The sequence below is a fragment of the Lycium barbarum genome, chromosome 9 (assembly GCF_019175385.1).
Source record: "Lycium barbarum isolate Lr01 chromosome 9, ASM1917538v2, whole genome shotgun sequence".
NCBI lineage: Eukaryota > Viridiplantae > Streptophyta > Magnoliopsida > Solanales > Solanaceae > Lycium > Lycium barbarum.
In genome coordinates this window covers 53,679,485-53,703,995 of record NC_083345.1, presented here as the reverse complement: position 1 = coordinate 53,703,995, position 24,511 = coordinate 53,679,485, and positions in this window count along the sequence as shown.

The following is a 24,511-nucleotide window of genomic DNA, read 5'->3' as shown; positions in this document are numbered from 1 at the left end:
CTAAAGGAGTTGACTGAAGAGTTGGCGATTCAGCTTCTACATCTTGAACCCGAACTAGATGATAAATACATCCTTTCGTGATCATTTTCCTTGCCTTTAGATAGGATATAAACCTACCTCGTGGTGACGCAGTGTTCCCTTTCCATTCTAAAACTGGTTCTCCCGAAAATTGGAAACGAACCATTTTCATTCTACAGTCAACATTGGCATAGCAAGAAGCCAACCAATCCATGCCCATAATGACATCAAAGTCTATCATTTTTAGCTCATGCATGTCAACCATAGTACGACGGTCACAAATCATAACTATACAGTATCTATATACTCGGCTAGCTATTACTGATTCACCAACGGGTGTAGACACCTCAAAAGGTTTAATCGACTCCGGTTCGACTCTAAATCGACCTGCAATATATGGAGTAACATATGAAAATGTGGAGCCCGGATCAATCAAAGCATATACATCATGAGAAAATACTGATAATATACCTGTGACCACATCAGGAGAAGACTCCAGATCTTAGCGTCCAGCCAAAGCATAAATACGGTGCTGCGGACCGCTAGAACTGGGAACTCTCCCTCTGCCTCTACCATGGCCGACTGGCACATGTGAACTTGGCCCCATAGGGCGCCTAAAAGATGAAGATCCAGCTATTGACCCTGAAGGCTGGGTCCTACCTCTACCATGAATCGAGGGGCAATCACGCACAATATGGCCTGGACGACCACATGAATAACAAGCCTCTGAACCCGATCGGCACTGACCCCAATGTAACTTCCCACACTGGGAACATCGTGGTACGGGTGGCCTCGCCTGACCCGAATCACCTCTGAACTGAGACCCCGAAAAACTATGACTCGGCCCGGAACGAGTAGATCTATCAAATCTCTGGCCTGAAAACCGTGGAGGTACACTGGTCATAGAATAGCCTGAATGCCTAAAAAACTGCTGCCTGTGCCCACCTCTGAAGTCGCTCATCGTACCCAAAGATCTGGCCCTCTTTCCATGTCCCCTATCATGCTCACGTTCACTTCTTTGTTGTTGCAGACTTTCTTCTATGTTCTGAGCATTGGCCTGAATGCATGCAATATCCATATTGTCCTGAAGGGACGCAGTCAAGCACCTATCCATCAAATGTGGCCCTAGGCCCTTCACAAATCGGTGTACCCGTTCACCCATATCTGCTACCATGGCCGAAGCATACCTGGATCAGTAGCTTCGTAGGAATGTCATATCATGAGCTTTAGGACTTCTAGACTTAGATTCATCATCAGTATTGTCATGCTCATAACGTATCTCTTTTCTTTATCTTGTATGAAGCTCTTTGTGATCGTAGACTCATAATTTCCGATATGTAGGAAAATCAAGGAAAGATAGGAGGATTCATGCCATAGGAGTGATGCCCTAGAAAGAAGGTACTAGCCTTACATACCTCTTTCATTTAACAATTCCATCGCTTGATTGTTCTCCTTCAATGCTCACGTTTCTACCTTCAAGACAATTCGCATTAACATTAGCTAATCGATTTTATGAACGTGCTTACTAAAGCTAGAGAAAATTGGGTAGCATTTCCTTAGTTTATACAACTTTCCTTATATATCATATATTAATTCCCAAACGTCTGTAATAATATTCACAACATTATAACCAATAATCTTCATTCATCTACATTACCCACATTCCACAATTTCACTTCAACTCATCCATAATCATGGTCGTAGTATACCAGTACGTTTTCTCATATGTAATGCTTATCCCATGTTCTAAATGTCACTTATAGCATGCTTACAATCACAACATATCAATATTCATGATTCCCTCCAAACTACTACTCAAAATCTCATTATTCCTATCTTTGTGTCCCATTTTCTATCTCCTTCCACAATCTAAGTCTTTCAACCTCTCATTACCTTAAGATACATGAAAAGATCATAAAAATTACCTTAGATAGTGTAGGAATAAGCTGTTACACCCGTATCTTCGAAGAGCACTTATCAAATTTGAAACATAAGTACGTTGAGTTAGGGTTAAGTAAAATCACTTTGGAATATAAGGAGCAAGCATTATTAAGTATATTTTAAGGAAATGAGTGGAAGAAATGAAGTAGTACGACTTCGGAGAAAGGATGGGTAATGTTTTGTGTGAACATTTTGGTCCAACGCAACAAACCGCTCATCGATAGGACATCGGAGTAGAGAATTATGTACGTTACAAGTTCAGGTGACAGAGTAGAAACGCGTGCGACAGTACCGACCTGCTACAGTAAAATGCTACAGTGAACCCGCCTCGAATTTGACCCTTATAAAAAGGGTAATAACCCCTTTTTTCACCAGATTTGCCCAGAAATTTCCAGAAAATTGAAGAGAGAGAAGGGGGGGGGGATCACAAAGTGAGCAATTTTCAAGCGAGGAGTATTAATCGAAGCTCGGATAAACGCATGGATGTGATTCTTGTATGGTTTTGCGGTGTATTCAAGGTAGATATTGAATATATCTCTATTTTAACAAGAATAAGGTATGAATCTCCTATTATTAATGTTAATTTTGGTTTATTTACGGAGATAAAGTCATTAAATAATTGTATAGCGAGTTGGTTGGTTGTGGAAATTGGGAAAACTTCGTGTGGGATGTTTTATGGTACATATTGTTGTTGGAAATGATGTTGTTGATGTTGGTATTGTTTTTGTGTTGTTGGTTGTTGGATTATGATTTCGGGCTAGGCATATAAATAGGGGAGATGCTACCCGATTTTCGGCAGAATATAAAGTAGTTTAAATTGAAAGCTTAGTACACGTATGCAACGATGAGTCTAACGATAGTGTGAATTCTCTCAAATGTAGATTTACGAGTACGGACAGATAAGCGTAGAAAATTGGAGGCCGAACAGGTATGTTAAGGCTCGTCCCTTTCTTTCAAAGGCATGATTCCGATGTTATGGCTTCATAAATGTTTCCATATCTTCCTCGTTTTCAAAAGTTAGATATTTATGACTCCAAGGCATAATTCCTTTCCTAATAATTCATAGTTTTTTTCCAAAATGTTCGTATTTTCTAAATCAGAGATTTATGGCTCCATGAGCTCTTATGATAACAACGATGAACCTGTTTTCACAATCATAATGATGATGCCAAACATGAGAATATTTTCCTACCTTGATTATGATGATGATGATTCTGATTTTAAAGGTTCCAAGTTTACGATTTCAATGACGATATAAGAATGTTGAGCTATTTCTTGATTTCTCAATTTTATTCATGGATGATGACTATTTTTTAAAGATTCCAAAGTATATGAATTGACGCCTTATGAGATTTATGATCTTATTCTATGTTTTCTCTTGATGCTATTCTTCATTGACAATCTCACCTTATAATAATTGTTCCTTCAAGGCGAGATAAAGCGATGATGATTATTCCATAATATAATCGGAGGTTACCGACCTTACGTCACTCCGATAGAGACATAACTTTCCTTGGGCTCTCCTACATGCTGCTTATGTGATATATGTATATGTATATGGGGAAATGGGAAAAAGGTACACATGTGGCGCTATAGACGCATTGCCACCTGATCAGTTAGTGTAACTTATCATCCTGGACGCGGGATGCCCGGACGCGGAACATATGTGGCTAAATGGATCGAAGCCGACGCCTCGGCATATTGTCTGTATATATGAACAAGAAATGTTTTTCAAAGGAAGCTAAGCATGCATGGCATCCGCCTTAAGAGGCACTCATATGTACAGGTTACTCTTTTATCTTACGATATGTTCTGTATTTCCATTCTGTTATTATTCATACTTTACATCCCTTACTATGTTACTATTCATGCCTTACATACTCGGTACATTATTTGTACTGACGTCCCTTCTGGTGGACGCTGCGTTCATGCCCAAGGACCAGGTAGCCAATCGGACGATTCACAGCAGTAGGACCTTTCCTCAGCAGCAGTCAGTACGCTCCATTGATCCGGAGGTACACCCCTTTGGGCCTGCTATTCGTTTACGTATATATATGGGTACGGCAGGGCCTTGTCTTGTCATTTCTACTGTTTGTACTCCATAGAGGTCTGTAGACAGTGATATGTATTTGTGCTGTTATGCAGCCCCGTCAACACTTATTTTGTTGTACAGTATATATATGTGGCGGCCAAATCGGCTCACGCTGTTATTGTTAGTGTTTATGTTTATATGTATGCGTTGGCCGTGAGTTCCCGGTACGGTGTTTCTTATGTTGATTGTTCGGGAGACAGTCCAACTCAGTTACAGATTATGTATGGGCCCAGGATAGTCAGTGAGAGGTAAATACAGACATAGGAGTGTTTGACCAGCAATGGTCGGGCACTTGTTGCGGCCCATCAGTTTAGGTCGTGACATAAGCCTTGAGTGGAAAAACTTCACTTGAGCCAAAACCCTAGTTCCTTTCCAATGGAATTTCTTGACTTGGATGAACTCTAATGAGTTTCTTACACTTGATTTCCTTGGTTTGATGAAGTTGATCCTTACTCTCTCTTGGATTCTTGTAGGTGAAGTGTGGAGAAATGTTCTAGAGAGTTCAAGAGAGAAGGGGAGTGAAGAGGAAATGAAACGAAATGAACTTGATCCCCTTATTAATAATACACAATCTGTCCCGTCTTATTTCTACGGACCAACATATGGTCTGTATAAATTATACTGACCGTATGTCTGGCCGTAGATTTGGTCAAGTGAATGCTGCCAATCTGGGCTAAATATACGGCCTAACATACGGCCAGTATAATTTATACGGCCAGTATGTTGGGCCGTATAATGCTCAGCTATTCCGATTTCGTTCTCGTCGACTCGTTTTATCTCCAGTCCTTATGGAACCTTCTTAACACTTGTTTAACACCTCATTAACAATCTAAGGTACGTTATTGATCTTCTCCAAAACATCATTAAGTCATCATTGATTCGTTACTAATAAATCCTTTCTGATACATAACGTATGCCTTGCCTTTCTTGGCAAACTTTCTTCTATTACCTCGAATGCCTTCGAAATCTCAATCAGGATCATCCAATGTTATTTCGTACTTATTGAAACATTGTATACTTCATGCCCCTCATTAGTCTATCCACTGTGCATCAACGAAATTTTTTCCGAGGTGTAATATGATCTTGTTTGTAAAATTGCTGAGACTGATTGGTCTCAGATCTGAGAAATTTTGCACCTGCTCTTTCTTAGGGATAAGAATCAGATTTGTATGAGTGATGAATCTTGGTAGTTCTTGCCCCACAAAGAATGTCGTCACCATATCCACCACACCTAATTTGACTATCTCCCAACATAATTGAAAGAACAATCCTCTGAATCCATCAGGACCACAAGCACTTTCTCCATTCAAGGCAAATACAGCTTCTTTGACTTTTACTTTAGTTGGTAGCATCTCCAGGGTATGATTATGATCTTCTGTGACCAGGGTAGGGATATGCTTTAGTAAACCAAACTTAGAAAGAATTCTATCTTCTTCGAACTGCTTCTGATAACATATGACTGCTTCTTGTGAGATCTCCTCTTGATTGGTTAGACAATTTCCATCAGCATCTTGGATATTATCCACTCTGAGCTTCTTTCTCCTCCCTTTTACATAAGCATGCAAGAACTTTGAGTTTCTGTCTCAATCTTGAAACCATGTTAGTCCTGATTTCTGTGCCCAAAACTGTTCTTCCAAGTGTAAGAATCTACTAAGGTCTGCCTGCACCCTATGTAGTCTCTCTCTATTCTGTACTGTTGGAGATGTTTCAAACTTCTCCTCATGGACTTTGATTACCTCTTCCGGTGATGCAATTTGCTGAAAAATATTGCCATATGTGTTCTTGCTCCCATTTCTCAATGCATTCTTTACCTTTTTGAACTTGTGATGAAACTTGGTAAATGGATTTCCTTCAAAATCTATACACTAGTGTTGCTTGACAATTTCCTAGAAACTCTCATGTTGGACCCAAAAATTCAAGAACTTAAAACGTTTCATGATCACCTCAGTAGTTGTGGAACACTGTAGTTCCAAAGGAGAATGATCAGATCCCTTTTTTATCACATGAGTTACCTTCATGGTGGGCATTACATCTAGCAATTTATCATTACAAACCATCTTGTCCAACCTTTTAAAAATGCATGCTTCTTCAGCTCTTCCATTCCACCATGTATATGTGCCAACTACATATCCAAGATCCTATAAACCACAACTGCTAAGACAGTGATTGAAATCTGCTACTTCATTATACAAGACTGGAAGACCTCCTAATTTTTCCTCTTCTATAGATATGACATTGAAGTCACCTCCCACTAGCCAAGGTAAATCAAAAGGATTAGAAACCTGGCTAATGGAATCCCATAGCATTCTTCTTTCTCCAGCATCATAAGAGGCATACACCACTGTTAAGACTATATGACAGTTTAAACTTTGGTGAAACAACTTAAAAGTAATCTGTTGTTCACTGTCTATCTCCACTCAACCCTGTACATCCTCTGAGAGGAATAACCAGATTTTGCTTGAAATATTGACAAAAGTTGTTTCCAAAACTAACTTTCTTCTAAATATTTCTACTTGTTCAACATCTTCAAAAGGTTCCATCAGACCAATAATATTGTATCTATTTCTTCTATTCAGATTAGTTAATCTCTCAAAGGATTGCTGAGTATTAACTCATCTGATGTTCCACAATAAGAACTTATTCATCATGATTAAGATTTCTTGGAGGCTACCTGCCTCTTTGATAATAGTTTGACAGGGGGAACAACTTCCTTCTGTCCTCCTTTTACTTTTCATTTTCTCATTTTCCTTGTCTATCTAAGAGAGAGATCTACTTCTCTTGACACCTGATCAATTTGAACATTAAGCAAATCTTCCTTAAGCTCCTGATCTTTTATTTCCTAAGGGGGATTACTTCTTGGAGTGTTTGGGACTAATCCACCAGGTTCCTTTGGATGATTAATAGGACTGATATATAAGGATTGCTCCTCAGTTCCTTCTTTTTCTGTCTTGTCCTCTTTCCACTTATCATGTTCACCCTTTTCCACCACTGCTTCTTGGCTTGTGCTAATAATTTGCCCATTTTCCTCTTGCCCCTCTACTGATTTTGCAGGCTTTCCATCTGTCTCTACTAATTCTGTGTTATTCTGGATTGCAGTATTATTGATGACCTGATCTTTTAGTTGATCAGTATTATCTCCTCCCTCATTGATCTTTGAGCCATTGCTTTCATCTTCATCAACTATTAGAACCTCCTTCTGATTTTGCAGCATACTATCTGACAGTTCCACTTGATCTTCAGCAGGAACACTACTCTTTACTTGCTTACCAAAAGATTTTTCTACCCAAGGTTTTGTTGATTCTTTTTCTGCTTCAGAGTTTTCTTTGTCTTGTTTCTCCATTTCCTCCAAGTTGATTTCCTTCTCATTTTGTTCATCAAGGACTGCAAAAGAATTATTAATTTGCACATCCTTACCAACATCATCAGCCTGAGAATTATTGAAGATTCTCTTATCCTTTACTATCCCCCAACCATTGATCATTCCTTCATGCTCCACCTTCTTGTTCATATTCTCTTGATTCCTCTACTGTGCCCTTTCATTCTTCCTCCTGCCATGATTACAAGTATCTTTTGCTGGCACTTCATTATTCATTGCTTTCTTCCCTTTATCCAACACAAGATTTGTGCACGTAGCATCCTTTGTCACCTGCCCTTGTTTTTTCATATTTGCATCAGTAAAACTTGTCTCTGAATGTTCTTCTTCCTTACTCTCCATAGCTAGTTTTGAATCTGGATAAAGTACAAAGCATTACTTCTCATTATGCCCTTGTAGTCTGCATGATTTACAATACATTGACATGTAATCATATTTAATATCAATCCAGTTTGCAATCATCTCTCCAGTGCCCGACCTTGTCATACCAACATTAATTGTTTTAGGGAAGTCTTTTAACAAATCAATCTCTACCTTCACCTTTGCACAACTAGGTCTCGAATTGTTCTTTGTTGCCATATCAATGTGAAAAGGTTTCCCTACTTCTTTAGCCATTGTAAAAAGAGACTCCTTCACAAAAACGTTAGGAGCTAATGAAGGAAAAGATATCCATGCAAGGGCAGTCTAGGTTTCATATTCAGGATGGAACCAAGGTTCCCATTTTTGCACTCTAATCTGGTAGAAACCATCCTTAGCCTTCAAGTAGTACGCAGGTTTGGACATGACATGAATATAGTCTTCCATGGATGATAATCTGAGGAGAAGATGTCGTTCACACAAGTATCCAATGGGGCACTCAGATTTTATCTCGCATTGAAGAGGGATTATTTTACGTAGTTCTCCAAGTACAGGCCATCCATATGAGAACTTACCTATCACTGTGTATTGAAGCTTCTCTTGTATTATCATTGCATTCACTTCCGCTTCATCCCACAACACTATAGGCTCACCATGCACATACGTTAAATACCCATATGTGATATCTTGCTTTTATATTTGATATCTAGAAACTAACTTTTCTTACCGTTGAGTTATTCTTATCTTATAGAAAAGGGTCGATTAGTGTAACATTGAAAGTTGGCATACTTCACAAATCCAAGGCCGCATTAGCATCCCTCTCAGACAAAGGAAAAGGCAAAATGACTGGTACCCTCAAAGAAGTAAGAAATGAGCTCGTTCTCCGCAACGGAGACACCTAGGACTCACAAGAGGCAGCATCCCAGGAGGATGTGACGGCAACATTATTAACTACCGTCACCACTCTCTAGGAAAAGGTAGCTAGAAGGGAGGCGGCTGATACTGAAAAGAATACCTCCACTGAAGGAAGGAGGCCCCCTCCTCCCTTCCCATCGTTAAGCTCTCCAATACCCGATCACTTTCCTGTCTACCCACCAAGAACCATGCCACCTCCACTAAACACTGCCAATCCAAACCATGCTGGCCCCTCTTGTTGTACCCCACCCACCAATTAAAAATACCTAATTCCCCTCATACCAAATCCCTCAGCCGCTATTCTTCAATCCGGTAAGCCAAGCACACGTACCAGCCCTACTGACTGGGCAAACCACCACTATCATATTTAACCATCCCACTTACCAAGTGTCCTTCTTCACTCCCAACATCCCAAAAGAATCTTTCCCGGGAAACAAGGAGTTTGATCATTACGAGGAAATGGAGAGGACTTAGAGGGCTGAACAAGACAGACGCGAGAAAGACATGGAGAGGAAGATAGAGGAGTTGCTGGAAAAATCCGATAAGTCAGCAATAAAGGCCACAGGCCTAAGGTATGACAACTTATGCATACACCCAGATTTAGACCTACCAGAAGGGTTCAAAATTCTTAAATTTGAAATGTTCAACAGGATGGGAAATACCAAAGCACACCTCCCTTCATAATGCGACCAGTTGGTCGGAGTGAAGAAGAATGAACCTTTGATCATGAGACTATTCAATCATAGCCTGACCGGTGAAGCAGCCGAATAGTTCACCACACAAGACATGCGCCAATGGCTCCTTTGGGAAGACATGGCAGAATCCTCTATGGAGAGATTGCGTTTCAATGTTGAAACCGTGCCGGACCGCTACTACCTCGAGAAGATCAAACAGAAGTCAATAGAGAACTATAGAGAATTCGCCAGCAGGTGGAGAGCCGAAGCAACCCGTGTGTAGCCGCCAATGTGTAAGGGACAGCTAGTCTCTGTGTTCATCAGGTCACAGGAACCTGATTTTTATGATGATGTTATCCATGGCCGGGAGGCCATTCTCTGAGTTGGTAAAAATGGGAGAGGCCATAGAAGATGGTCTTAAATCTGGAAAGATCATCAGTATCTTCAATAAAATGTCCGAACAGGCTGCTGTGGGAGTCTTCCGCAAAGAGAAAGAGGATGTGGCAAGCATATCTCAAAACATGACTCAAATTCCAATTTCTTCAACAAACTTACCTCCGCCGATTCATGTGACTCCAAAACCTTAAGGTACACACTTAAAGTTATCCAATGCCCTCCTTAACCTTATAAGGGCTTCATGTTAACTTTAGGCTTGCGTTAGTTTACTTATAATGCAAATGACGCAAAATTTCCAAGGTGTAACATTCCTCCCCTCTTAGGAACATTCGTCCTCGAATGTTAGTCTTTTAGGGATTCTACGAAAATTTCGCCAGAGTTTCTCCTATAATATGCCACTACAATCCTATCACAACAACTCAAAATATACAACTCCTTACAGGGCTATAATAATAACAACAATAGTGGCCACACATGACCAAGAAATCATAAAGAGAAGCATTACGCACCTGAAAACAATTGCGACTCTGTCAGAACCTCCTCTGGGAGTGGAAACAAATATGGATACCTGAACTTCATATCTCCCTCGGCTTCCCAAGTCATCTCTTCTCTATTATTGTTTCTGCTTAAAACTTTAACTGAAGCTACATCTTTAGTTTTGAGTCTCCGAACCTGCTTATCTAGAATGGCAATGGGAATTTCTTCGTAAGAAAATTGCTTGGTGACCTCGATATCATTCACAGGTACAATTTTGGAAGGGTCTCCCATACACTTATGAAGCATCGACACATGAAAAATCGGGTGGACTGACTCTAGGTTCGAAGGTAGATCTAACTCTTAAGCCACTCGGTCTACCTTGCGTACAATCTTGTAAGGCCCAATATACCGAGGGCTAAGCTTGCTCTTTTTACCAAATCTCATGACGCCCTTTATCGGGGACCCCTTCAAGAATATCCAGTCATTAACTTGGAACTCTAACTCTCGTCGACGATTATCCGCATAAGATTTCTGACAACTATGAGTTGTTAATAATCGATCCTGAATAAGCTTGACCTTTTCCATGGCTTGCTGGATCGAGTCTGGCCCTATTAACTTATTTTCTTCCACTTCGAACCACCCAACTGGTGATCTACACTTGCGCCCATATAAAGCCTCATACGGTGCCATTTGAATGCTGGAATGATAACTATTATTATAAGCAGTAAGTGATCATCCCAACTACCTCTAAAATCTAACATGCATGCCCGTAGCATATCCCCAAGGGTCTGAATGGTGCGCTCCGCTTGTCCATCAGTCTGTGGATGAAATGTTGTACTAAGACTTACTCGAGTCCCCAAACCTTCTTAGAAAGACTTCCAGAAATTAGCTGTGAACTAAGTTCCTCTGTCAGAAATAATGGATACTGGAACAACATGGAGTCATATTATCTCTTTCATATAAAGCTTTGCATAATCTTCAGCTGAGTATGTAGTTCTGACTGGTAGAAAATGAGCTAACTTCATAAGTCAGTCCACCATTACCCATATAGAATCATACTTACGCTAAGAACGAGGCAAGCCTGTAATAAAATTCATATTAATCACTTCCCTTTTCCAAGTCAAAATTTCCATAGCTTGCAACAGTCCCCAGGCTTCTGATACTCAATCTTTACCTGCTGACAGTTAGGACATTGAGCTACGAACTCTGCTATGTCTTTCTTCATTCCGTCCCACCAATATATGGATTTAAGATCATGATACATTTTTATCGCTCCCGGATGCACAGAATAACGGGAACAATGGGCTTCCTCCAAAATCTGATGACATAATCCTACAACATCAGGAAAACACAATGTGCCTCAACACCTGAGAACTCCATCTGTAGAAATTTCAAAGGATGAATTTTTCTTCTGAGGAAGTGTATTTCTATTATGAACTAATATGGGATCCTCATATTGGCGTTCTTTCACCTCAACCACCAATGACAAAACAACTAAATTCTGAATGGAACTTCCCATATTGCCCGAGTCTATTAACTGAACTCCTAGGCTAGCTAACTGCTAAAGCTCACGAGAAAACCCTCTTTTCTCTGGCTAAACATCACATAAGCTAACCATAGATCTATGGCTAAGAGCATCAACTACGACTTTTGCTTTCCCTGGGTGATATAGGATACTGACATCATAATCTTTCGACAGCTCCAACCATCGCCTTTGCCGCAAGTTCAACTCTTTCTGCTTGAAAATATACGGAAGGCTCTTATGATCTATATAAATATCAACATGCACACCATACAAATAATGCCTCCACATCTTCAATGCATGTCTCGTGTTTTCGCAATTGCCTTGAAGCATAAGTAATAACTTTACCATGCTGCATCAACACACAACCCAACCCAACACCTGAGGCATCACAATAAACAACGTAGGGCTCCAATCCTTCTAGAAGTGTTAGAATCGGGGCTGAATTCAATCTATCTTTCAGCTCCTGAAAATTGCACTTACAAGCATCCGTCCATTGAAATTTAGCTGTTTTCTGAGTCAACTTTGTCAATGGTGAAGAAATAGAAGAAATATCTTCTACAAATCTTCAGTAATAACCTGCCAGGCCCAGAAAACTACAAACCTCTGTAGGTGTTGTAGGTCTCAGCCAAGCCTTCACAGCTTTAATTTTCTGGGTATCTACCCAAATACCATCTGCTGAAATAATATGCCCCATAAAAGTCACATAATTCAATCAAAACTCACATTTTGAGAACTTTGCATACAACTCTTGAGCTTGAAGAATTCTAAGGACAGCACGTAGATGATCTGCATGCTCTGCCTCGGATCGAGAGTATACTAGGATATCGTCGATAAATAAAATCACAAATAAATCTAGAAAAAAGGCCTGAACACACTATTCATCAAATCCATGAATATCGCCGGTGCATTAGTTAATCCAAACGACATTACCCGAAACTCGAAATGACCATATCTAGTTCTGAAGGTTGTCTTGGGAATGTCCTTATACCTAACTCTCACCTGATGATACCTGAATCTTAAATCTATCTTTGAAAACCATTTAGCACCCTGCAATTGATCAAATAAATCATCAATCCTTGGAAGCGGATATTTATTCTTGATCGTCACCTTATTCAGCTGTCTATAATCAATACACATTTGCAAAGAGCCATCTTTCTTTCTTACAAATAACACAGGTGCTCCCCACGGTGACGAACTAGGCCTAATAAAGACTTTCTCAAGAAAATCCTTTAATTGCTCATTCAACTCTTTCAACTCTGTAGGAGCCATTCTATAAGGAGGAATAGATATGGGCTTAGTATCCGATAGCACATTAATAGCGAAATCAATCTCTCGTTCGGGTGGAAGGCTTGGAAGTTCATCCGAAAACACATCTGGAAACTCATTCACTACAAGGATAGATTGAAGAGTTGGCGTCTTTGCTTCCATATCCTGAACCTAGACTAAATGGTAAATATAACCCTTAGCAATCATCTTCCTTGCCTTGATATAGGAGACAAACCTACCTCTCGGAGACGCTGTATTACCCTTCCACTCTAAAACTAGTTCTCCAAGAAGCTGGAAACGAACCATTTTCTTTCTACAATCAACATTAGCATAACAAGAAGCCAACCAATCCATACCCATAATAACATCAAAATCTACCATTTTCACCTCAATCAAATCTGCCATAGTGCGACGGTCATAGACTATAATCACATAATTCTTATATACCCGATTAGCTATCGCTGGGTCACCAACCGTTGTAGACACTTCGAAAGGTTTAATTGGCTCAAGTTTCACCCCAATACGATCAGCAATATAAAGAGTAATATATGATAATGTAGAGCCTGGATCAATCAATGCATATACATCATAAGAAGATACTGATAATATACATGTGTCAACATCAGAGGAAGACTCGAGATCCTGTCACCCAGCCAATGCATAAATACGGTGCTGAGGACCACTCGAACTTGGCACTCCTCCTCTACCTCTACCTCTACCTCTACCATGACCTGCTGGTGTCTGTAAGCTTTGCCCCGGAGGTTGTGCCGATGACAACGAACTAGCTATTGATCTTGTAGGTTGAATCGTACCTCTACTATATGAGAATGGACACTCGTGCATAATATGGCCTGACTGGCCGCAAGCATAACAAACATCCAAACCTAATCGGCACTGTCCCCAATGTAGCTTCCCGCACTGAGTACATCGCGATAAGGGTGGTCTCATCCGGCTTGAATTACTCCTATACTGAGAACTCGGGACCCTGAAACTCTGACCCGGTCCAGAGTGAATAGGTCGATCAAATCTCTGGCCCGCAAATTGTGGAGGTGCACTAGTCGCTGATGGGCTGAGTGCCTAGAATACTGCTATCTCTAACCTCCTCTAAACTCGCTAACAGGACCTGAGGATCTAGCCCTCTTACTATAACCCCTATCATGCTCACGCTCACTCCCCCGTTCTTGCTGCCGCTCTTCTAAATTCTGGGCATAGGCCTCGATGCGAGAAATATCCTTACCATCCTGAAGTGAGGCCATCAAACACTCATCCATAAAATGTGGCCCTAGACTATTCACAAATCGGTGGACGCGATCCCCTATATCAGCTACCATGGCTGAAGCATACCTAGCCAAAGAATTAAAATGAAGGTTGTACTCTAAAGCACTCATATTCCCCTGTCTAAGATTCAAGAACCTATCAGCTCTGGCCCATTGAACCTCTGGTGGCAAATAGTGTTGGAGGAAAGCATCTACAAACTCTTGCCATACCGGTAGAGGTGTGTTAACTCATCTAGAAGACATCTAAACAGCATACCAATGAACCACAACATCCCGTAATCCATAGGAGGCCAACTCTACCGACTCAACATTCGAAGCGCAATGTTCTCAACATTCCATCTATGAAGCTCTGTTGGTCCTCGTCCGGTTTTGACTCAAAGAATTTTGGAGGGTTCAAACTAAGGGAATCATGGGATTAGGCACTAACAGCTCTATCACCATGACCTGCACCCTGCCTCTGAGCCTGAGCGGTGACTAACTGTGTCAACGAATTGATGGCCTCTCTCATCTCCTGGCCTAAGGCACCTGGTGGAGGAACTGGAGGTGCTGGAGCTGGAGCTAAGGCTTTTTCATGCTCCTCTGAAGCAGGCGGTGAGTGAGAGAACCAAGATAGAACCTCATTATGAGAATGACCCTCTTCTATATCTGTCGGCGGTACCCGCTCAGTCCTTCTACCTGCCACTGTCTGGCCCTTTTGGGCTGTTGCAGCTTTTCTCTTCACATGCATCGCTGAAAACATAATGCACAGTTAGAAAAAGGGAAATTCTTATATCAAGGATCTATCACACGATCTATGAGGAAGAAGAGAGTCAATCATTCCTAAATGCCCGCAGCCCCTTGTTTATAAGTGTGGAGTGCTTCAACAAGACTCTATTGGACACAGCTCATAAACACACCCTAGGATGAACTGTTCTAATACCACTTTTGTCGGGACCCAACCGGAGGGCCATGACGGGCACCCGGAGCTAACCTGCCGAGTACCTCTTAACATACTTTTCATGATCATATCGAGGTGAGCCACATGGCTAACTCATACTTTCCACGAACTGAAGGGATACAAGTTCCATCGAATATATGCACGTCTATATAAATGTCAGTAACTATGCCCATATGCACAAACCGACAAAGCTATCAAAATGATATACAAAATGTGAACCGATAAGGCTATGGACATGTAGCTATGTACATCTGTCTACGAGCCTCTACATGGAGTATGTAACATCATAAAGATGGGACAGGACCCCATCATACCCATATGTGCACAAAAGAATAATACCAACTAAACAGCAGCTCCGGATCAAATGGAGCACTCCTATGCAATCACTGACGAAGCAGCCTAAAGGTATGGTCTGTCTCTTTGTCTACCTGTGGGCATGAACGCAGCGTCCATAAATAAAAGGACGTCAGTACGAACAATGTACTGAGTATGTAAGGCATGAATAGTATTATGATGAAACCATGAAGATAACATAAGATAAAGAGAGCAATTTATACCTCACAATACCTCTTAAGATGATTGTCATGCATACTTAACCTTTCTCTAAAGGAAACATTGCATACATATACATATACGATACCATACCAGACCATGTAGGTTCAGTGTCTCCATGCCCAACCCTAGCAAGACTCGGTATTGTTCGTACCCGACCATAACAAGGCTTGGTGTTGTCCATACCCAACTACAGTGGTGCGTACGCAATAGATATCATCCCGGCCATATAAGCGCGATGTCAATAAATAGCTATATACATTTATAACATACATGAGTATCCAAAGGAAACATTACAACTCTATTGGGGTGACATAAAGTCGGTAAACCCCCGATTTCTATTATGGAATCACCATCATCATCATCATCATCACTATGAAGAGCTTTTATCAATAATATCTCAAGAATCTTGGAAGTCATGAGATTCTAGCATTTTCTAGGAATAGGACATTACTTATATCTTAGATGGATTCGCAATAAGGAAAGCATGCCTTTGGAAATAAAGAGTTAGCCTTAACATACCTTTACGTCTTCTTTTCTACTTAACGTTCTGCACCAAAGTCCGTAAAATCTACATTTAAGAGGATTCATACTAAGGCTAAGCCTTGGAAACACTCTTAAGTTCAAACTAATATAATTAACGAGCTAACGTAATTTGGGCAGCACTTCCCCTATTTTATCGACTTCCACCATATTACAAAACAAATCCCAAACAACAATAACAACATCCACAATATCATAATCAAGAAGTTATATTAAATTTAATCTTAAATTTATCCAAAAATCCCTTTTCAAGTTCATCTCATAGTCATCTTCTTGACTTCAACACTTTATGACTTCTCCACTTTAATTTTTTTCCTTTCCAAGAGTTACAAAACCTTTGCATCAACTCAATCATGTAAATAATAGGAAGATAATACCTTATAATGGAAGACCTTCCCCTTACTCAACTCTTTCCAAGATCAAGTTCATCACCACCTTGAAGAGAAACAAGAACAATCACCTTTCATGGATTATCTTTGGAGTTTTGATGTTGATCTTCACTCTTGATGATATGGAAAGGTTCGGAATGTTGTGGAACCTGCAAGAACTCTCAAGAACACTCTAATAATATGGGGAAATAAGTGTGGGAGTTTGATATGAAAATAAGATCTTTTGGGATTTAAAAAGGGGTCAAAGTCACCCTCCCGCATCGATTTGCGGTGGAGATGCGGCTGAGCATATTGGATATGCGGCCGCATCTCCCCTCCTCTACATAGGGAGGAGGTTAGGAAGTGAGTCCAGCCCTTTTGGTGAGTTTGTGGCCTGTTTGCTACATAGCAAACTGGTCCACAAACTCCGATTTTCGGCGAAAGGTATTCCTTTTGATTCGTTTGACCTCCAATCCTTATGGAACCTTATTGGCACTTATATAAAGCTTCATTAACCATCTAAAGGGACCTATATATCCCTCTCAAGGTAATTCTAAGAAATGTATAACTCAAATTTCATAAAATGATATGAAACCTTCCTAAAACATGACTCAAATTCAAATTTCTTCAACAAACTTACTTCTGCCGATTCATGTGACTCCAAAATCTTAAGGTACACACTTAAAGTTATCCAATGACCTCTTTAAACTTATAATGGCTTCATTCCCACGATAGGCTTGCGTTAGTTTACTTATAATGCAAACAACGTGAAATTTTCAAGGTGTAACAGAGACGAAGACTGGGAAGCTTGCGGGGCATTGGCCCCCAAAATGATCGAGTCTCTTGTACAGACAGTTGCCTACCTCACACTCCAGGAACGTCCCGAATTCAAAGTCTTGATCCCCAGGCCCAGAGTTCCCAAGGCTATACCAATGTTCGGGACTTTGGTTCCAGCACCCGTGGTAGCCCAGGTGGCGCAACAGATTGTCCCTTACCCCAAAAATCCAATCACTATGCAAGCAGCTATGACCCAATGCATGACTCGTTCAGGAAGATGGTACACTCCTGAAGAATTTTTCCCAGAATGCCACAAGGAAAGAAAATACCCAGAAAAGGGCAATAACCGAAGGAGAGGCCGAATATTTTTGGCGGCGCATGCAACCGAAAGATTATTCCATTGTTGAGCACTTCAAGGAGACGCCGGCGCAAATCTCGATGTTATCGTTGTTGGCTAGCTCACCGTCACATAGGAATGCCCTCATGAAGGTATTGGATGACGCACATGTATCAGCTAGTACAAATAGTGAAGATTTAGCCGGACTAGTGGCCCATATCATTGGGGAACAAAAAATATGCTTCTCTAAAGAGGAATTGCCAGTGGAGGGACCTTTCATAATAGAGCCCTCCATATCACCCTAGAATGTCGTGACAAGGCCATAAGGAGAGTACTTGTGGATAATGGGTCGTGCCTCAACATCTACCCCGTAACCACATTAACATAGCTTGGTTGTGACATAGGCAAGATTCGCCAGAGCGAGATGAATGTCAGGGATTTGATGGATCCCTAACTGATTCCTTAGGAGAAATGGACCTACAAATCCAGGTCGGACCTGCCTCCTTCACAGCAGAATTCCAAGTCATAGCAATCACTGCTAATTACAACATGCTCTTGGAAAAACCCTGGATCCACTTCACCGGTATGGTACCATTAAGTTTGCGCCAAGCCAAAAAATTTGAATGGCAGGGCTAGGAAATTGTGGTCGAAGCTGAGAAGGATGCCCAGAAATATCTTTACAACATTGTACCAGTGATCGAAGGGAGTCCCAACAAATCGAACTTCCACGTGGTGGAATATGTGGGAGCCACCCATTTAAAAGTAGAGGTCGGTGAACCGATGCTAGCAATCTATAAAATGATTGCCTTGGAAAGGCCTTGGGAGAGACTTGGAAGGCATAACAGAACCTATGCCCATTCAGGAAGAAAACTACCACTTCGGTCTGGGTATGCTCCTAGCAAGGACGAGATCACAAAAGCCATCAGAAGAGAACCCAGAGCGGGAAAGATACCACAGCCAGTTCTGGGGTTGTACCAGTCATTCCCCAACAGGATGCCAATGCGGAATAGAGAATAAATTGATGGGGGTCTTGAGTTGCTGTTTCAAGAACAATGATGCTACGCAATCATTGAGAAAAGCTAGGAGATGCTCACCGTGCGCAGCTGAGGCCGGGAGAGCACGTGAATAATTGGGCATCTACTCTCCTCTTGGCTACTCGGTAGAGAGATGAATTTTTCCTTAAAATCTTTTGCTAAAAACAGCGACATCGGCTGAGGCCCGAATAATCACCTTTTCTCAATTACTTCTTGATGTTTACAAATGGAAATGGTCTGACATTATTTCTAACCAAGACCACAGTTTGTAACCAATTACTCTTGAATTAATAAAAAGCCTCGGTCTACGTAAAACTGCTATCCCTATTAGATAATAAAATGAAAGTTTTCTAATTAATCACGCATAATGAACAATGAATAATCCTAACTTTACTTTTCCTCGCCTTTTCAGTTGTAACCGTAATAAAATAACCAAAAATGTCATGACGTGTCGTGAAAAGAATGAGGAAAATAGTCACCAGGAGTACCAGGAGTACGACGAAGCGACAATGATTCCATAGGGACTAGTACAAGAATTGGAAGAATTAGAAGATAAGAAGAAGCCAAATATGGACGAAACTGAGGTGATCAACCTCAGCGACGAAGAGGATGTCAAATAGACACGAATCAGTGCTCACCTGGGAGCTCTACAGAACGAAGAGCTCATAGCTCTGTTAAAGGAATATGTGGATGTCTTCGCCTAGTCATACACAGATATGCCGGGGTTGAGCATTGAAATAGTGGCCCACATATTAACTATCAAGGAAGGTTTTATCCTGATCAAACAAAAGACGCGGACATTTAAGCCAGACATGAGCATCAAGATAAAGGATGAAGGGGAAAAATAGATCAAGTCTGTAATAGTGGAGGTGACGTCCTACCCAACCTGGTTAGCCAACATAGTGCTAGTACCAAAGAAGGACAGAAAGATTTGAATCTGTGTGGACTACCGAGATCTCAACCGGGCAAGTCCAAACACAACTTTCCTCTCCCAAACATCCACATTCTAATAGACAACTGCGCCAAACACGAGCTACAGTCATTCGTGGATTGTTTTGCCGGGTACCATCAAATACTCATGAGGAAAGCAGACGCTGAGAAGACAGCCTTTATTAACCCTTGGGGTCTACCATTACAGGGTAATGCCGTTCGGCCTCAAAAATGTCGGTGTTACATACATGAGAGCTATGACTACCCTGTTCCATGATATGATACATCGAGAGATTGAAGTCTATACGGACAATGTCATCATAAAATTAAGGGAAAGCTCGGAACATACCACGCACTTTTGCAAGTTCTTTGACAGACTTTGCAAGTTCAATCTGAGGCTAAACCCTGCAAAGTGCGCATTTGGAGTGCCTGCAGGTGAGTTGCTAGGATTCATAGTCTGCTGCAGGGGCATCAAACTGGATCGTACCAAAATCAAAGCGATTTGGGAGTTGCCGCCTCCTAAGACTAAGAAGGAAATCATGAGCTTCTTGGGAAGGTTGAACTACATCGAGTAGTTCATAGCCCAGTCAACTGTGATTATAGAGCCAATCCTCCCATATTAGTACCACCTAGGCCAGGGAGCCTTCTGTTACTATACCTATCAGTATCAAAAAATGCTTTCGGGTGCATGCTATCCTAGCATGATGAAGAGGGCAAAAAGGAACATGTCATCCCTCGTAGAAAAAACCTGTTGTGCTCTGACCTGGATCGCTCAAAAACATAGGCACTACCTATCGGTGTTCACCACTCACCTCATATCCAGAATGGTTCCATTAAGATACATTTTCCGGCATCCGATGCCCGTGGGGAAGTTGGGAAAATGGCAGATATTGCAAAACGAATTTGACATCGTATACGTAGCACAAAAAGCAATCAATGGAAAGCCCTAGCTGACTTGCTGGCAGAAGGTCCCATCAATGACAAACTTGAACCATTACGAACTTTCTTCCCAGATGACGAAGTAATGGCTATAGAGGAAGAGGTGACAGAACCATACTCAGGTTGGAGACTGCTTTTCGATGGAGCAGTCAATTACAAAGGATCAGGCATCGGGGAAGTGTTAATATCAAAAATAGGACAACACTATCTGATGGCCGCAAAGCTCAACTTCAGATGTACCAACAACATGGCGGAATATGAAGCATGTATCCTCGGCCTCAGGATGGCGTTGGACATGAACATAAAAGAGTTGTTGGTAATCGGGGACTCCGATTTGCCCATAAATCAAGTGAAAGGGAATTGGGTGACCAAAAATGATAAGATACTTCCATATGTAAATCTAGTGCAAAGATTGTGCGGGAGATTCAAGAGTATCGATTTCAAGCATACTCCAAGGGCTCAAAATGAGTTTGCAGATGCATTGCCTACGATAGCCTCCATAATCCAGCACCCTGAGAGTGCTCACATTGATCCGCTGGAGATTATATTGAGAGAAGAACAGGCTCACTGCACCCACGTTGAGGCCGACATCAAGACATACCTGGAGAAGGGAGAGTACCCCCCAGAAAATTTAGCGAATCAAAAAAAGACCATCAAGAGGTTGGCTAATGGTTTCTTCTTGAACAAAGAAGTATTGTACAAAAGGACACCCGAGCTTGGGTTACTCAGGTGTATGGACGCCGAAGAGGCTACGCAACTGCTAAAAGAGGTGCATGCAGGAGCGTACGGACCCCACATGAATGGATTCATCCTCGCCAAAAACTCTTGAGGACCATAAACTATTAGATGACCATGGAGCATGACTCCTATAAATTCGTGCAAAAGTGCCATCAGTGTCAGATACACGGATATCTGATCAAGGTTCCCCCCACGGAGTTACATGCGATGAGCTCGCCTTGGCCATTCATGGCATGGGGAATGAATGTCATAGGACCCATCGAGCCTCCATCCTATAATGGACATCGTTTCATTTTAATAGCTATCGTTTACTTCACTAAATAGGTACAGGCGACATCCAACAAATCAGTGACCAAGAAAGTCATGGTTGACTTCGTCAAGAACAATCTGATATGTCGTTTCGGTGTACCGAAATCCGTCATCACAGATAACGGCACCAATCTGAACAGCTATTTGATAAAGGACGTTTGCGAACAATTCAAGATAACCCACAGGAATGCTACGGCCTACTGACCAAAGATGAATGGGGCCATGGAGGCTGCCAACAAGAACATCAAAAGGATCCTGAGAAAAATGATCGACAAGTACAAGAATTGGCATAAGCAGTTGCCTTATACTTTGTTGGGGTATAGAACGACAACCCGAACTTCAACCGGGGCAACCCCGTACCTCTTTGTCTATGGCACAAAAGTAATCATACCCGCAGAAGTGGAGATCCCTTTACTCAGAATCGTCCAAGAGGCGGAGCTAAATGATGCAGAATGGGAAAGAAATCGCTACGAGCAGCTGGCCACGATCGATGAAAAGGGAATAGTGGCGGTATGCCATGGACAGCTGTAGAGACAGAGAATGTCTCGAGCTTTCAACAAGCGGGTCAGAGCCCGACTTTTCAAAATTGGACAACTCATGCTCAAGCGAGTCTTTCCTCACCAAGAAGAATACAAGGGAAAATTTGCGCCAAACTGGCCAGGGTCTTACATGTTCAGGAAAGTATTCTCAGGAGGAACCATAGTCCTAGTCAAGATTGACGGACAAGAGTGGCCCAAAGCTATCAATGCAGACACACTAAAAAGATACTATGTTTAGGATTCTATTTGTTTGTGATTGCATTATCATTTCCTTATAATCGTATCTTTTGCTTGTAATCATATCTTGTAATAGAACAGGAAAAATGAATCATCTATTTAATGAACTACGCAATTGACCTAACTTCCCTACTGTGGGATACGTAGGCAGTCCATATCGTACTCGGTCACATTATTAGTGAAAACCAACACTCAGTTACTTTATTCCGAACTACGTTCGACCTGAATTCCTACTGCGACAGGATACGTCGGCGCTTTCGAGCTCGATCATCATAAAAGAAAAACCTAAGAAACCCTTAGGAAACCCCGAAGAGAATAAAGCAGGAAAAATAAATTAGATCAATCCACAAGGACTGACACAAGAGTCAGCCAGCGTCAACTCTACACCGGGGCTTACGGGACCTCAAAAATTCCTACAAGAAACTATCAACAAAGAACATGGCAAAACCAATCCATACACTTGGGCGGAATTTTTTAGAGAACCTCAAAAATTCCTGCATAACAAGACAAAGCAAGGGTCGCCCAGAGCAAATCCTAAAACTGAGGCAGAATTTTTGAGAAAGATCTCAAAAATTCTACCAATTCAAAAGTCAGCAATCATACCTCCCAAGAGAGCCAGAAGACCTCGTTCAAAGAAAACAGACGTCGTGACACATAAAAACAAAATAAACGTTTCTTTTTACAACGCACTTTATAATTTTTTACTTTAGATTTTCAAAAAAAATATATCTATTAGTATAAGTACACTCTAAAACCATCTTTCAAAATACCGAACCCAAGAGGGATCGAAGGAGCATCAAGAGAAGACGCCAGACCAAAGGACGGGAATGCAAACCGGCCTTTTAGGAAACTCAGGATTTTTTCTGTGGATATACGTTATAAACAGGACAGCAAATAGGTCATCAATCAAAGACAAGAAGCAAAATCAACCTGACGTCAGATCACCATGAGAGCCATACAAAGAATGGGCAACCAAGACATATCGGGCCAAAAGGGTCACAATAAATAAACACAAAGATATATACGGCCAAAAGGGTCATGACGAAGATGAAAAGGCATATCCGACCACAAGGGGCAACAACCAACACAACGAACGAAAGAAAGATTATCCAGCCAAAGGGGCTATATCTGTTATCTCCATTACATTTTCTGTTGCCGAGAGGACCATTGCACATTACTTTCCTGCTACCAAGAGGGTCATTCATACAAACTGCCAAGAGGCCATTCATACAAACTGCCGAGAAAGCCATTGCACGTTTACTTTCCTGCTACCAAGAGGGTCATTCATACAAACTGCCAAGAGGGCCATTCATACAAACTGCCGAGAGGGCCATTTATACAAACTTGTCACGACCCGACTAGTGTCCATGACGGGTACCCGGGGCTAACCACCGAGCACCGCTCATACCATTACCCATCGTACTCATCAAACGTTCATTAATTAATCTTATACACAATCATAGGAAAAACCAATTTTTTCACTTCGAAACATAATTACCTTTATATAAATAAGTCCTTCGGCTATCAAAATAATGTACATACAACAAGGACATAGTGAGACCATACTACCCACACCTATGTATCTATGAGCCTATATTAGAGTACTAGACATATGGACGGGACAGGACCCCGTCGTCCCCAAAACATATATGTACACAAAATAGTAAATCAATGGCACCTCCGGAATAATTGAGTGCTCACAAAAGTCTGCTTATCGATTTCTATGAATTTGGGTCGCCTCCCTGTCTACCTGTGGGCATGAACACAGCGTCCAAAGAAAGTACGTCAGTACGAGCATTGTACTGAGTATGTAAGGCATGAATAAAATGAACATAATAGAGAAATCATAAGAAATGAGATGAGGATATAACCTGCTTAACTTTTAAGAGAAAGTGCATTTTCATCATATCACCTATACCATGAAATCACACATATCACCATATCACGTTTATCATATCAC